Source organism: Oncorhynchus mykiss, chromosome 1 (genome assembly GCF_057628025.1).
Source record: "Oncorhynchus mykiss isolate SJ-2025 chromosome 1, ASM5762802v1, whole genome shotgun sequence".
Taxonomy (NCBI): Eukaryota; Metazoa; Chordata; class Actinopteri; order Salmoniformes; family Salmonidae; genus Oncorhynchus; species Oncorhynchus mykiss.
Window position 1 is genome coordinate 8722501 of NC_143022.1, and position 17446 is coordinate 8739946.

A 17446-nucleotide genomic window follows, 5' to 3' on the forward strand; every position below is an offset into this window, starting at 1 on the left:
AACCCCTAACCTTCTCGCATCCTCCAGCCTAACCTTAACCCCTAACCTTCTCTCGTCCTTCAACCTAACATTAACCGTTACCCCTAACCTTAACCCTTAACCTTTAACCCATAGCACTCACTCATCCTCCAGTCTAACCTTAACCCCTAACCCTCTCCTGTTCTCCAGCCTAACCTTAACCCCTAACCCTTTCTCATCCTCCAGCCTAACATTAACCCTTATCCCTAACCTTAACCCTTAACCCCTAACCCTCTCCCGTCCTCCAGCCTAACCTTAACCCCTAACCTTCTCTCGTCCTCCAGCCTAACATTAACCCTTATCCCTAACCTTAACCCTTAACCCCTTATCTTCTCTCGTCCTCCAGCCTAACCTTAACCCCTAACCCTTTCTCGTCCTCCAGCCTAACATTAACCCTTATCCCTAACCTTAACCCTTAACCCCTGACCCTCTCCCGTCCTCCAGCCTAACATTAACCCTTATCCCTAACCTTAACCCTTAACCCCTAACTCTCTCCCGTCCTCCAGCCTAACCTTAACCCCTAACCTTCTCTCATCCTCCAGCCTAACATTAACCCTTATCCCTAACCTTAACCCTTAACCCCTTATCCTCTCTCGTCCTCCAGCCTAACCTTAACCCCTAACCCTTTCTCGTCCTCCAGCCTAACATTATCCCTTATCCCTAACCTTAACCCTTAACCCCTAACCCTCTCCCGTCCTCCAGCCTAATCTTAACCCCTAACCCTTTCTCGTCCTCGAGCCTAACCTTAACCCCTAACCCTCTCCCATCCTCCAGCCTAACCTTAACCCCTAACCTTCTCTCGTCTTCCAGCCTAACCTTAACCCTTAACCCCTTACCCTCTCTCGTCTTCCAGCCTAACCTTAACCCCTGACCCGCTCTCGTCCTCCAGCCTAACCTTAACCCTTAACCCCTAACACTCTCTCTGGTCCTCCAGTTCTTTTATAAGACATTTCACAGTCAAGTTTAAATGTAGGTAATAATGTAGGCCTCCTAGACCACCAGGTGTTGTGTTCCTTAGTTCATACACATGAGAACGTTCAGCTTTGTGTTTGGTAGTGTGATGTTATGTGCATATTACTGCACATACAAATACCTTCAGCCTTTGGTACAGTATCAAATACATGTGTATCGGATTCTATTTATTTTGGGGGGATTTTAAAGATTATAGTTATAAACAATATTTATTTGATCTGTGTTTATGAAATACTGTAACTAAGTGTTTCTTCTGTGATGTACAGCAGAAATTATATGTTGGAAGGCTATCAAATCAGTGTAGTTTTCACTCGTATTTACAGTGTCCACTAGACTGTGCTAAAGAACATAGAACCAAGAATGTTTACATCAGAGAGAAAACCTCTGCATTCTTTCTTCAGTTTAATTGACGATCAAATTCTACTCTTACTTACAAGGATATAACATCTATAGAAGAGAAAGAAATGCTTAAGTGGGAGGTGTTGCTGTATATATTCAGAGCCATATCCCTGTAATGCTTAGAGAAGATGTTATGTCAAGTGTTATTGAAGTTGTCACGTTCTGACCTCTATTTCTGTTGTTTTGTATTTATTTAGTATGGTCAGGGCGTGAGTTGGGTGGGCAGTCTATGTTTGTTTTTCTATGTTTTGGGGCATTTCTATGTTTTCGGCCTAGTATGGTTCTCAATCAGAGGCAGGTGTCATTAGTTGTCTCTGATTGAGAATCATACTTAGGTAGCCTGGGTTTCACTGTGTTTTTGGGGGTGATTGTTCCTGTCACTGTGTTTGTTGTCACAGGATAGGACTGTTTTGCGTTTTCACATTTCTTGTTTTTGTTAGTTTGTTCATGTGTAGTGATTTATTAAAACATGAATAACCACCACGCTGCGCTTTGGTCCGCTTCTCTTCCTCCTACAGATGAACGCCCTTACAGAATCACCCACCTACCAAGGACCAAGCGGCGTGGTAAACAGAGGCAGCAGCAACAGCAGCAGCAGGAGAAGCGACTGGTGCAGCAGGAGCAACAGCAGCAGCAGCAAAAGCAGCAGCAGGAGGAGCAACAGCAGCAGCAGCAAAATCAGCAGTGGGAGAGGCTGCACTACTTGGAGAGATGGACTTGGGAGGAGATTCTAGACGGGAAAGGACCCTGGGCAGAGCCAGGAGAATATTGCCGCCCCAAGGCCGAGCTGGAGGCAGCAAAAGCAGAGAGGCGGCATTATGAGGAACTAGCACGGCAGAGCGGATGGAAGCCCGAGAGTCACCCCCAAAAATTTATTGGGGGGGGGCACAGGGGGAGTGTGGCAGAGTCAGGAGTCAGACCTGAGCCAACTCCCCCCGTTTATCGTGAGGAGCCAAGGAGGAGCTCAGAACCAGAGCTGGTGTTGGAGGTGAGCGAAGCAGAGACTGTGAAGGAGTTAATGGGGAAATTGGAGGAGAGTGATATGAGGGACTTGCTGGTTTGGTGCATGAGGCACGACATTCGCCCGACGGAGCGTGTCAGGGATTTAATGGCACCGGGGTCAGCTCTCCATACTCATCCTGAGGTGCGTGCGAGGGGTCTGGTGAAGACTGTGCCAGCCTCACGCACCAGGCCTCCTGTGCATCTCCCTAGCCTTGCACGTCCTGTGCCATCTCAGCACTACAGTGCTCCTAGCAGTGCTAACTGTGGCGGGCGTGGTGCTGGTCAGGCACCGTGTTATGCAGTTGTGCGCACGGTGTCCCCAGTACGCGTGCTTAGCCCGGTGCGCTACATCCCAGCTCCCCACATCTGCCGGGCTAGGGTGAAGATCCAGCCAGGGCGGTTGGTGCCAGCCCTGCCCTCAAGATCTCCAGTACGCCTTCACGGTCCGGTCTATCCGTCACCACCTCCACGCACCAGCCCTCCGGTGGCAGCCCCCCGTACCAGGCTGTCTCTCCGGCCCATCCTTACAGGGGCTTCCTCCTGTCCAGCGCTGCCGGAGCCTCCCGCCTGTCCGGCGCATCTGCCGGAGCCTCCCGCCTGTCCGGCGCCTCTGCCGGAGCCTCCCGCCTGTCCGGCGCCTCTGCCGGAGCCTCCCGCCTGTCCGGCGCCTCTGCCGGAGCCTCCCGCCTGTCCGGCGCCTCTGCCGGAGCCTCCCGCCTGTCCGGCGCCTCTGCCGGAGCCTCCCGCCTGTCCGGCGCCTCTGCCGGAGCCTCCCGCCTGTCCGGCGCCTCTGCCGGAGCCTCCCGCCTGTCCGGCGCCGCTGCCGGAGTCTCCCGCCTCTCCGGCGCTACCAGGGCCTTCCTCTTCTCCAGCGTTGCCGGAGCTTCCCGTCTGCCCAGCGCCAGCTGAGCTTCCCGTCTGCCCAGCGCCAGCTGAGCTTCCCGTCTGCCCAGCGCCAGCTGAGCTTCCCGTCTGCCCAGCGCCAGCTGAGCTTCCCGTCTGCCCAGCGCCGCCAGCGCCGCCCGTCTGCCCAGCGCCGCCAGCGCCGCCCGTCTGCCCAGCGCCGCCAGCGCCGCCCGTCTGCCCAGCGCCGCCAGCGCCGCCCGTCTGCCAGGGGCCGCCAGCGCCGCCCGTCTGCCAGGGGCCGCCAGCGCCGCCCGTCTGCCAGGGGCCGCCAGCGCCGCCCGTCAGCCAGGGGCCGCCAGCGCCGCCCATCAGCCAGGGGCCGCAAGTGCCGCCCGTCAGCCAGGGGCCGCCAGTGCCGCCAGTCAGCCAGGGGCCGCCAGTGCCGCCAGTCAGCCAGGGGCCGCCAGTGCCGCCAGTCAGCCAGGGGCCGCCAGTGCCGCCAGTCAGCCAGGGGCCGCCAGTGTCGCCAGTAAGCCAGGGGCCGCCAGTGCCGCCAGTCAGCCAGGGGCCGCCAGTAAGCCAGGGGCCGCCAGTGCCGTCAGTCAGCCAGGGGCCGCCCGAGCAGCTGCCCCTCTGTCCAGAGCAGCTGTCGCCCCTCTGTCCCAAGCTGCTGCCGCCCCTCTGTCCCGAGCAGTTGTCCCTCTGTCCCGAGCAGCTGCTTCACCTCTGTCCCGAGCTGCCCCTCTGTCCCGAGCAGCCCCTCTGTCCAGTGGGGTCATTGAGAGGGGTGGCCATGGTGAGTAAGCCAGGGAGGCGGACAATAAGGCGGACTAAGACAATGGTGAAGTGGGGTCCGCGTCCTGCGCCAGAGCCGCCACCGCGGACAGACGCCCACCCAGACCCTCCCCTATAGGTCAAGGTTTTGCGGCCGGAGTCCGCACCTTTGGGGGGGGGGGTACTGTCACGTTCTGACCTCTATTTCTGTTGTTTTGTATTTATTTAGTATGGTCAGGGCGTGAGTTGGGTGGGCAGTCTATGTTTGTTTTTCTATGTTTTGGGGCATTTCTATGTTTTCGGCCTAGTATGGTTCTCAATCAGAGGCAGGTGTCATTAGTTGTCTCTGATTGAGAATCATACTTAGGTAGCCTGGGTTTCACTGTGTTTTTGGGGGTGATTGTTCCTGTCACTGTGTTTGTTGTCACAGGATAGGACTGTTTTGCGTTTTCACATTTCTTGTTTTTGTTAGTTTGTTCATGTGTAGTGATTTATTAAAACATGAATAACCACCACGCTGCGCTTTGGTCCGCTTCTCTTCCTCCTACAGATGAACGCCCTTACAGAAGTGTTGTGGTTGCAGGTTCACTTGGCACGTCTAAAGCCTTTTCTTTTGGGGTGTTGCTACTGGCCACCAAGTGCTAACAGTCAGTATCTAAATAATATGTGTGAAATGCTTGATCGTGTATGTGATGTAAACAGAGAGGGTTCAGGACCTGAATATTGACTGGTTTTCATCAAGCTGTCTGCTCAAGAGGAAGCTTCTTACTGTAACCAGTGCCTGTAATCTGGTTCAGGTTATTAATCAACCTACTAGGGTGCTTACAAACTCGACAGGAACAAGATCATCCACATTTATCGATCACATTTTTACTAATGTGAACTTAGGGCAGCCTAAGTATGATTCTCAATCAGAGACAACGATAGACAGCTGTCCCTGATTGAGAACCCTACCTGGCCAAAACATAGAAATACAAATAATAGAACGTAGAATACCCACCCCAAATCACACCCTGACCAAACCAAATAGAGACATAAAAAGGATCTCTAAGGTCAGGGCGTGACAGGAGCATCCAGACGCTGCACTTGATGAATTTATGAAATTGCTTCTTCCAATTATTGATAAACATGCACTTGTTAAGAAACAGACTGTTAGAACTGTTAAGGCTCCATGGAATGATGAGGAATTGAAAAACTATGGTTGAAAGAGATGGGGCAAAAGGAGTGGCTAATAAGTCTGGCTGCCTTTATTTATTTTAAATTGAACTAGGCAAGTCAGTTAAGAACAAATTCTTATTGATAATGACAGCGGGATAACTGCCTTTTTCAGAGCGACAGATACCTTGTCAGCTCGGGGATTCGATCCACCAACCTTGCGGTTACTGGCCGCTAACGCTCTAACCACGAGGCTACCTGTCGCCCCTACTTACCACAAATTGAGAAATTATGTGACTAAACTCAACAAAAAGAAGAATAAACTTTATTATGAAGCCAAGATCAATGATATAAAGAGTGATGGAAAAAAAGCTTTGGAGTACTTTATTTGCAAATTATGGTGGAAAATAAGTATTTGGTCTCACAGACCTGTAACTTCTTAAGAGGCTCCTCTGTCCGCCACTACATTACCTGTATTAATGGCACCTGTTTGAACTTGTTATCAGTATAAAAGACACCTGTCCACAACCTCAAACAGTCACACTCCAAACTCCACTATGGCCAAGACCAAAGAGCTGTCAAAGGACACCAGAAACAAAATTGTAGACCTGCACCAGGCTGGGAAGACTGAATCTGCAATAGGTAAGCAGCTCGGTTTGAAGAAATCAACTGTGGGAGCAATTATTAGGAAATGGAAGACATACAAGACTACTGATAATCTCCCTCGATCTGGGGCTCCACGCAAGATCTCACCCCGTGGGGTCAAAATGATCACAAGAACCACACGGGGGGACCTAGTGAATGACCTGCAGAGAGCTGGGACCAAAGTAACAAAGCCTACCATCAGTAACACACTACGCCGCCAGGGACTCAAATCCTGCAGTGCCAGACGTGTCCCCCTGCTTAAGCCAGTACATGTCCAGGCCCGTCTGAAGTTTGCTAGAGAGTATTTGGATGATCCAGAAGAAGATTGGGTGAATGTCATATGGTCAGATGAAACCAAAATATAACTTTTTGGTAAAAACTCAACTTGTCGTGTTTGGAGGACAAAGAATGCTGAGTTGCATCCAAAGAACACCATACCTACTGTAAAGCATGGGGGTGGAAACATCATGCTTTGGGGCTGATTTTCTGCAAAGGGACCAGGACGACTGATCCGTGTAAAGGAAAGAATGAATGGGGCCATGTATTGTGAGATTTTGAGTGAAAACCTCCTTCAATCAGCAAGGGCATTGAAGATGAAACGTGGCTGGGTCTTTCAGCATGACAATGATCCCAGACACACCGCCCGGGCAACAAAGGAGTGGCTTCGTAAGAGGTCCTGGAGTGGCCTAGCCAGTCTCCAGATCTCAACCCCATAGAAAATCTTTGGAGGGAGTTGAAAGTCCGTGTTGCCCAGCAACAGCCCCAAAACATCACTGCTCTAGAGGAGATCTGCATGGAGGAATGGGCCAAAATACCAGCAACAGTGTGTGAAAACCGTGTGAAGACTTACAGAAAACGTTTGACCTCTGTCATTGCCAACAAAGGTTATATAACAAAGTATTGAGATAAACTTTTGTTATTGACCAAATACTTATTTTCCACCATAATTTGCAAATAAATTCATAAAAAATCCTACAATGTGATTTTCTGGATTTTTTTTCTCGTTTTGTCTGTCATAGTTGAAGTGTACCTATGATGAACATTACAGGCCTCTCTCATCTTTTTAAGTGGGAGAACTTGCACAATTGGTGGCTGACTAAATACTTTTTTGCCCCACAGTATAGAGAAGGGCACTCAACATGCACTACACTGACACAAATTATAATAACAATATTGTGGGAGCTGTACTGTTAGATTTCAGTGCAGCCTTTGATATTGTTGACCATAACCTGTTGTTGAAAAAAACGTATGTGCTACGGCTTTTCAACCTCTGCCATAATGGGACTCAGAGCTATCGATCTTATAGAACTCATAGGGTTTTCTTTAATGGAAGCTTCTCTAATGTCAAACATGTAAAGTGTGGTGTACCGCAGGGCAGCTCTCTTGGCCCTCTACTCTTTTCTATTTTTATCAATGATCTGCCACTGGCATTAAACAAAGCATGTTTCATGATTTAACCATATACGGATCAGCAACCACAGCTAATGAAGTCACTGAAACCCTTAACAAAGAGTTGCAGTCTGTTTTGGAATGGGTGGCCAGTAATAAACTGGTCCTGAACATCTCTAAAACTAAGAGCATTGTATTTGGTACAAATCATTCCTTAAGTGCTAGACCTCATCTGAATCTGGTAATGAACGGTGTGGCTGTTGAACAAGTTGAGGAGACTAAATTACTTGGCGTTACCTTAGATTGTAAACTGTCATGAAAACATACAGATTCAATGGTTGTAAAGATGGTGATAAATGGTAATAAAGAGATGCTCTGCTTTTTTGACACCACACTCCAAAAAGCAAGTTCTGCAGGCTCTAGTTTTGTCTAATCTTGATTATCGTCCAGTAGTGTGGCCCAGTGCTGCAACAAAAGACCTAGTTAAGATGCAGCTGGCCCAGAACAGAGCGATGCATTTTGCTCTTAATTGTAATCAGAGGGCTGATATACAGTGCCTTGCGAAAGTATTCGGCCCCCTTGAACTTTGTGACCTTTTGCCACATTTCAGGCTTCAAACATAAAGATATAAAACTGTAATTTTTTGTGAAGAATCAACAACAAGTGGGACACAATCATGAAGTGGAACGACATTTATTGGATATTTCAAACTTTTTTAACAAATCAAAAACTGAAAAATTGGGCGTGCAAAATTATTCAGCCCCTTTACTTTCAGTGCAGCAAACTCTCTCCAGAAGTTCAGTGAGGATCTCTGAATGATCCAATGTTGACCTAAATGACTAATGATGATAAATACAATCCACCTGTGTGTAATCAAGTCTCCGTATAAATGCACCTGCACTGTGATAGTCTCAGAGGTCCGTTAAAAGCGCAGAGAGCATCATGAAGAACAAGGAACACACCAGGCAGGTCCGAGATACTGTTGTGAAGAAGTTTAAAGCCGGATTTGGATACAAAAAGATTTCCCAAGCTTTAAACATCCCAAGGAGCACTGTGCAAGCGATAATATTGAAATGGAAGGAGTATCAGACCACGGCAAATCTACCAAGACCTGGCCGTCCCGCTAAACTTTCAGCTCATACAAGGAGAAGACTGATCAGAGATGCAGCCAAGAGGCCCATGATCACTCTGGATGAACTGCAGAGATCTACAGCTGAGGTGGGAGACTCTGTCCATAGGACAACAATCAGTCGTATATTGCACAAATCTGGCCTTTATGGAAGAGTGGCAAGAAGAAAGCCATTTCTTAAAGATATCCATAAAAAGTGTTGTTTAAAGTTTGCCACAAGCCACCTGGGAGACACACCAAACATGTGGAAGAAGGTGCTCTGGTCAGATGAAACCAAAATTGAACTTTTTGGCAACAATGCAAAACGTTATGTTTGGCGTAAAAGCAACACAGCTGAACACACCATCCCCACTGTCAAACATGGTGGTGGCAGCATCATGGTTTGGGCCTGCTTTTCTTCAGCAGGGACAGGGAAGATGGTTAAAATTGATGGGAAGATGGATGGAGCCAAATACAGGACCATTCTGGAAGAAAACCTGATGGAGTCTGCAAAAGACCTGAGACTGGGACGGAGATTTGTCTTCCAACAAGACAATGATCCAAAACATAAAGCAAAATCTACAATGGAATGGTTAAAAAATAAACATATCCAGGTGTTAGAATGGCCAAGTCAAAGTCCAGGCCTGAATCCAATCGAGAATCTGTGGAAAGAACTGAAAACTGCTGTTCACAAATGCTCTCCATCCAACCTCACTGAGCTCGAGCTGTTTTGCAAGGAGGAATGGGAAAAAATGTCAGTCTCTCGATGTGCAAAACTGATAGAGACATACCCCAAGCGACTTACAGCTGTAATCGCAGCAAAAGGTGGCGCTACAAAGTATTAACTTAAGGGGGCTGAATAATTTTGCACGCCCAATTTTTCAGTTTTTGATTTGTTAAAAAAGTTCGAAATATCCAATAAATGTCGTTCCACTTCATGATTGTGTCCCACTTGTTGTTGATTCTTCACAAAATAAAATGCAGTTTTGTATCTTTATGTTTGAAGCCTGAAATGTGGCAAAAGGTCACAAAGTTCAAGGGGGCCGAATACTTTCGCAAGGCACTGTAAATACTATGCATGCCAGACTCTCTTGGCTCAGAGTTGAGGAGAGACTGACAGCATCACTTCTTCTTTTTATAAGACACATTATTGTGTTGAAAATCCCAAATTCTTTGCATAGTCAACTTACACATAGCTCTGACACACACACTGATCCCACCAGACATGCCACCAGGGGTCTTTTCGTATTCCCCAAATCCAGAACAAATTCAAGAAAACGTACAGTATTATATAGAGCCCTTCTTGCATGGAACTTCCTTCCATCTCATATTGCTCAAATAAACAGCAAACCTGGTTTCAATAAACAGATAAAGCAACACCTCACGGCACAACGCCTCTCTCCTATTTGACCTAGATAGTTTGTGTGTATGCATTGTGTGTATACATGTAGGTTACGTGTGCCTTTAAAAAATGTTTATGCAGTTCTGTCCTTGATCTGTTCTTGCCTAATGATGTTCTGTATTATGTAATTCTGTATTATGTTTCATGTTTTGTATGGACCCCAGGAAGAGTAGCTGCTGCTTTTGCAACAGCTAATGGGGATCCTAATCAAATATTAAATACCAAATATATTCTCTCACAAATAGTTTAACTCCAACTATAATTAGACTGACAACAATCTAATTTAATCTCTGAGTGAAGAGACACTTGTTGCTGCATTAAGAGATTGTAAACTAACACTTGTCCCTAGGCATAATATGATTCAGCATATTAGCCAGGGCTGTTTCCAGGCATAAGCGACATAAGCGGTCGCTTAGGGCCCCAGGCCACTAGCGGGCCCCAGACCCTAGGAACTCAGTCAGGGTCTCAACTTACTGTTGAGAGTTAGAATAGTAGAATACACAAAGGTGTAAGTTTGAAATGTAGTGCATCAGAAAATGTTCTCTTGTTACTGTCAGTCACTGACAGTCGCTCAATTAGCCCTGTCAGCCAATAGAAATGTGATTAGATTGTTAAGTTAGCCCTGTCAGCCAATAGAAATTTGATTAGATTGTTAAGTTAGCCCTGTCAGCCAATAGAAATGTGATTAGATTGTTAAGTTAGCCCTGTCAGCCAATAGAAATGTGATTTGATTGTTAAGTTAGCCCTTTCAGCCAATAGAAATGTGATTAGATTGTTAAGTTAGCCCTGTCAGCCAATAGAAATGTGATTAGATTGTTAAGTTAGCCCTGTCAGCCAATAGAAATGTGATTAGATTGTTAAGTTAGCCCTGTCAGCCAATAGAAATGTGATTAGATTGTTAAGTTAGCCCTGTCAGCCAATAGAAATGTGATTCGATTGTTAAGTTAGCCCTTTCAGCCAATAGAAATGTGATTAGATTGTTAAGTTAGCCCTGTCAGCCAATAGAAATGTGATTAGATTGTTAAGTTAGCCCTGTCAGCCAATAGAAATGTGATTAAATTGTTAAGTTATTCAGCTGTCAAAACTTAGAACTTTTTATGGCCGAATACCGACCGGGCACGCAGGGCACGTGCCCAAGGGGCCCTGACTTCCAGGGGGCCCCCATTGATTTTGTTTGTCACTCTCACCCACAGGAGGTTTTTGGCACCTTAATTGGAGAGGACGGGCTTGTGGTAATGACTGGAGCGGATTCAGTGGAATGGATTCAAATACATCCAACACATTGGTTTCCAGGTGTTTGATGCCATTCAAATGGCCATTATTGTGAGCCGTTCTCCCCTCAGCAGCCTCCACTGTTCTCATTCAGATATCATTAACATGACATAAGTCATGGCAAACTGAGTAGAATTGCATGAAATGTGTTAGAAAATTGCTAAATGTTCACTCCGTGTCATTGCAAAATGTGTAGAACTGCAAAAAACGTTCTTAAAATTGCCACATTTTCTCTACACCTCTTGGGGAATTTGTCAAGGGGGGGGGGGGCAACTAAAATGTTTTGCCTGTGAGGTGAGAGGGCAAAACACATTAGCTCTAACAGTTCATGGAAAAATATCTATTTCTGTCGTGAGGTTTGGTTACAATGGCACATCTCACACTAACTGCCTGACAAAGTTGCGACATCCTTACTTAGAAACAGATCCTAAAAACTAGCTTCGGCTCTTCCAGACTGGCCCAATTGTTTGTGTAGCTGGACATGTTTATTTGCACGGGTCTGAGGATTGACTCTTGCCAGTGACTGAGCGCTATGTTACCCTTCGGTTTGGGCCCAGTTTCAGAGTCTCGGTGATAACAAGTCAGGCATTGTGTGGCCAGCCTTTTTCAGGAGAGAGGTCCTGGCCAGTGGTCACTCTCTGTGGTCCAACCTGGTTCACCTCTGACCTCTACCGAAGCGCCTGCGGGCTGAGAGAGCACGGTAAACAAACATGTTTGACAAAAGTTCACTCAGTACATTCTAAAATGGTCGGCCCCCGAAAGGGCACAAGGAGTCATCCCAGGTCATATCTGAACATTTGAAAATAATAAATCATAAGCATGTGTTCTTTGCGCATGGCTGAAGCTTTTTTGTAAGTGTTGCGTTATGGGTGTGTTCGTGAGTTGCCAGTAAATGGAATGAATTCGAATTAAACCCTAAGGTTGAGCTGAACAGCATGATGGGGGATTTGGGGTAGCTATTGTGAGAAAGGAAAGCAGCCCGATGGATTCAAAAGATACTAGAACCTTAACAAGACTTTTGTGCTTGATAAATGACCAACATTAAGCATCTGTTGTACCATTTAAAAGAGTACATGAATGAATAAATACCATGATGCACCTAGATTGGTAACGATGAGCTTAGAAATGTTTGTAAATGTGTATAAATGCCTATGAATTGTAAGGCTTATAATCATTATAGCTAAATGTTTATAAATGTTTATAAATAATGAAATGCATATTTATCAATAGTTTATTAGTAATATTTTAATGCACATTCATGAATGTTATTATGAAGTTACACTTACATGTGTAACTTCCTGTATTTTATTTATAATGTCATGCTGTCTGTTTAAGCCATAAGGTGACCCAGCCACGGACTCTTCTCTCTGCTACGGCGCAGCAAGCGGTATATACCAGGCGGTGTCACAGTAAGGCCCAAAAATGTGTCAAAGACTCCAGTCACCCAAGTCATTGACTATTCTCTCTGCTACGGCGCAGCAAGCGGTATATACCAGGCGGTGTCACAGTAAGGCCCAAAAATGTGTCAAAGACTCCAGTCACCCAAGTCATTGACTATTCTCTCTGCTACGGCGCAGCAAGCGGTATATACCAGGCGGTGTCACAGTAAGGCCCAAAAATGTGTCAAAGAATCCAGTCACCCAAGTCATTGACTATTCTCTCTGCTACGGCGCAGCAAGCGGTATATACCAGGCGGTGTCACAGTAAGGCCCAAAAATGTGTCAAAGACTCCAGTCACCCAAGTCATTGACTATTCTCTCTGCTACGGCGCAGCAAGCGGTACCGGTGCACCGAGTCTGGAACCAACAGGACCCTGAACAGCTTCTACTTCCAAGCCATAAGACTGCTAAACAAGACTGATAAATAGCTAATCAACTGGCTACCTGGACGACCTGCATTGACCCTTTTTTGTACGAACTCTCTTGCACTGACTCTATACACACACACTGGACTCTACCCACACACTGGACTCTACCCACACACTGGACTCTACCTGCACACTGGACTCTACCCACACACTGGACTCTACCCACACACTGGACTCTACCCACACACTGGACTCTACCCACACACTGGACTCTACCCACACACTGGACTCTACCCACACACTGGACTCTACCTGCACACTGGACTCTACCCACACACTGGACTCTACCCACACACTGGACTCTACCTGCACACTGGACTCTACCCACACACTGGACTCTACCCACACACTGGACTCTACCCAACACACTGGACTCTACCCACACACTGGTTCTACCCACACACTGGACTCTACCCATTCACAGAACTCTACCCACACACTGGACTCTACCCACACACTGGACTCTACCCACAAACTGGACTCTACCCACACACTGGACTCTACCCGCACACTGGACTCTACCCACACACTCTACCCGCACACTGGACTCTACCCGCACACTGGACTCTACCCGCACACTGGACTCTACCCACACACTGGACTCTACCCACACACTGGTCTCTACCCCCACACTGTACTCTACCCACACACTGGTCTCTACCCACACACTGGACTCTACCCGCACACTGGACTCTACCCGCACACTGGACTCTACCCGCACACTGGACTCTACCCACACACTGGACTCTACCCACACACTGGACTCTACCCACACACTGGACTCTACCCACACACTGGACTCTACCCACACACTGGACTCTACCCACACATTAATACCTACACTGTAAAACCGGATAAGTTCTGGCTACTCAAACATTTAGAAGAAACCGATTACCTAAAAAAAAATCAGTTAAAAAAATTAAATAGCTGAAGTTAGCAGTACTACCTTCATATGATTAATAAAAATGTTTTTTATTTATTTTAAGGTATACTTACATTTAACACATTTAAGCCACGTCTCCAATACTTTCCCAGAGTGCCTTGCCTTTTCATTTGAATTGTAGAGTTACCATTCCTGACTGTATTTGTTAGTGACAGAGACATGCTTGTTGAATTCATTATATTGATGGGCATTCCGGCTCTGTTCAGTGAGCCGGCTTGTTCGAGCTCAACTCACCAAGAAAGCCAGCTCTTCTGGCTCCCTTTAAAAAATATATGTTTTGTATTTTTTCAAGTCAAATTGTTTGACTATGATTGGTGTTAAAACAATTCTACTTAAATTATTATGCATTTAAAAATGCATTGGTTTGTTATGAAAAATAATGCTATTTAAAGTTTGCATTTAAAGTATAACTTTTTAATGTATGTCAACAAAGTGCATATAAATGTAACAATTCAAAACGAATACAATCTGAACAACATAATAATAGAATATTGCACCTTATCAAAGAAAAATAAATAACAATGTGCAAAACAGCAACATCCCACTGAAAACATTAAACTGGTCCCTCTTTCCTCTCTCTTCTTTATTGCCATGTTATAAACCAGCAGCACTGAAGCCTGTGTGCTCTCGTACAGTTGTGGAATAAGTGATTTTGAAAGTGTTTTCCTGTTTGGAATTGTGTACATTGGATTTAGACTATTGCTGTAATTTCAACAAAAAAAACCTCTGTCCTCCACGATCGAAAATGGCTGGAAATCAGTGGCAATCATTTTAGCCAATGCAATATCAGTTTGGCCTTGTTTTGCTACAGACATAGACTTTGGCATAAACAGACCCATAGAAGACTGCGATGCTGTGGGTCGCGGAGTAGGCCTACTTGACTGAGTGGATACATCTCCACCACTATCACTAGTAGGCCTACTTGACTGAATGGATACATCTCCACGTGTGGGGGTGGTGGTTCCACTACTATCACTAGCAGGCCTACTTGACTGAGTGGATACATCTCCACCACTATCACTAGTAGGCCTACTTGACTGAGTGGATACATCTCCACGTGTGGAGGTGCTGGCTCCACCACTATCACTAGCAGGCCCGCTAGTTTCTGGAAGCTCCGCTACAGCTAGCTTCACAGTTGGGTGCGCAGTTCGCATATGCTGGTGTAGGTTGTGAGCAGAACCGGCTTTATATGAGATTTTGTTTTGGCAAATTCTACACTGTGCTCTAACATTGTCTACATTATTAAAATGCAGGGTTGTATGGGTTACGAAATTCAACACACTTCCCCAAAATATTTCAGAGTAATCTTCCAACCAGGATTTCTGGAAAACCTACCAGAATTGTGCAACCATAAACTGTGAATCACATTATACTGGCTTGCAAAGTGTTGTGTAATTCCTATTGGAAAATAGTCCGCATTAGGCTATCCAACTGCAACCTGCACTCATAATCACTGCCAGAGTTGAAAACAGTGGGAGGAAACTATCTAAGACATTTAAACTGGAACAATCATTTCAGTAACGGGTGCTGATTGGAGGATTGGATTAGTTTAGAAAAAAAAGTATTTATCTTTGAAGAGCATAACATTTAATCAATCAATCAGTCAATGTCTGTGAAAAAAACACAGATATTAAAAACAATTCCAAAAAAATCAACCTGCAGTAGAGCATGCTGGGAAAAAAGTTCATTCGTTACCATAACTTTAACATTTTAGTTGGTAATACTGACTTTTCATCGACTTTGAGTTCAATGCCTTGAGGTTTACAGTGTACATACACTGACACCCTAAGACACACACACACACACACACACATTTTCACACTGACCACCTCCGCTTCTGCTACTGTCTATTATCTATACTTAATAATAATATAATAATTTTTAATTAATAATAATAATTTTGCACGCCCAATTTTTCAGTTTTTGATTTGTTAAAAAAGTTTGAAATATCCAATAAATGTCGTTCCACTTCATGATTGTGTCCCACTTGTTGTTGATTCTTCACAAAAAAATACAGTTTTATATCTTTATGTTTGAAGCCTGAAATGTGGCAAAAGGTCGCAAAGTTCAAGGGGGCCGAATACTTTCGCAAGGCACTGTATATATATTTAAGCTAGGTCAAATTGGTTGTTGATCGTTGCTAGACAACCATCTTCAGGTCTTGCCATAGATTTTAAAGCAGATTTAAGTCAAAACTCTAACTCAGCCACTCGGGAACATTCACTGTCTTCTAAGCAACTTCAGTGTATATTTGACCTTGTGTTTTAGGTTATTGTCCTGCTGAAAGGTGAATTAATCTCCCAGTGTTGGTCAGAAAGCCGACAAAACCAGGTTTTCCTTTAGGATTTTGTGATTAGCTCTCTCCTGTTTCTTTTTTTTATCCTGAAAAACTCCCCAGTCCTTAATGATTACAAGCATACCCATAGCATGATTCAGCCAACACCAGTATCCTTTAAAAAATTGAGAGTGGTAATCAGTAATGTGTGGTATTGGATTTGCCCAAAACATAACACTTTGTATTCAGGACAAAAACTGAAAAATTGACCACTAGGATACCTGCCACTCTAACCACTAGGATACCTGTCACTCTGACCACTAGGATATCTGTCACTCTAACCACTAGGATACCTGTCACTCTAACCACTAGGTTACCTGCCACTCTAACCACTAGGTTACCTGCCACTCTAACCACTAGGATACCTGCCACTCTAACCACTAGGTTACCTGCCACTCGGTTATCTGTCACTCTAACCACTAGGTTACCTGCCACTCTAACCACTAGGTTACCTGTCACTCTGACCACTAGGATATCTGTCACTCTGACCACTAGGATACCTGTCACTCTAACCTCTAGGTTACCTGCCACTCTGACCACTAGGTTACCTGCCACTCTAACCACTAGGATACCTGCCACTCTAACCACTAGGTTACCTGTCACTCTAACCACTAGGTTACCTGTCACTCTAACCACTAGGTTACCTGTCACTCTAACCACTAGGTTACCTGTCACTCTAACCACTAGGTTACCTGTCACTCTAACCACTAGGTTACCTGTCACTCTAACCACTAGGTTACCTGTCACTCTAACCACTAGGTTACCTGTCACTCTGACCACTAGGCTACCTGCCACTCTGACCACTAGATTACCTGCCACTCTAACCACTAGGTTACCTGTCACTCTAACCACTCGGTTATCTGTCACTCTAACCACTAGGTTACCTGCCACTCTGACCACTAGATTACCTGCCACTCTGACCACTAGGCTACCTGTCACTCTAACCACTAGGTTACCTGCCACTCTGACCACTAGGTTACCTGTCACTCTGACCACTAGGTTACCTGTCACTCTAACCACTAGGTTACCTGTCACTCTGACCACTAGGCTACCTGCCACTCTAACCACTAGGCTACCTGCCACTCTGACCACTAGGTTACCTGCCACTCTAACCACTAGGTTACCTGTCACTCTAACCACTAGGTTACCTGCCACTCTGACCACTAGGTTACCTGTCACTCTAACCACTAGGTTACCTGCCACTCTGACCACTAGATTACCTGCCACTCTGACCACTAGATTACCTGCCACTCTGACCACTAGGCTACCTGCCACTCTGACCACTAGATTACCTGCCACTCTGACCACTAGGCTACCTG

General features: G+C 45.8%; 1 long non-coding RNA gene across 1 annotated transcript in view; it reads left to right on the forward strand.

The window, feature by feature from the left end:
• The window catches only part of LOC149985353 (uncharacterized), a 26504-nt gene extending 12144 nt beyond the window's left edge, over positions 1–14360 (forward strand). The window contains exon 3 of the long non-coding RNA XR_016496443.1: positions 12318–14360. This is a non-coding gene — a long non-coding RNA (uncharacterized LOC149985353). The remainder of the gene's footprint in view (positions 1–12317) is intronic.
• The last annotated feature ends 3086 nt before the right edge of the window (positions 14361–17446 follow it).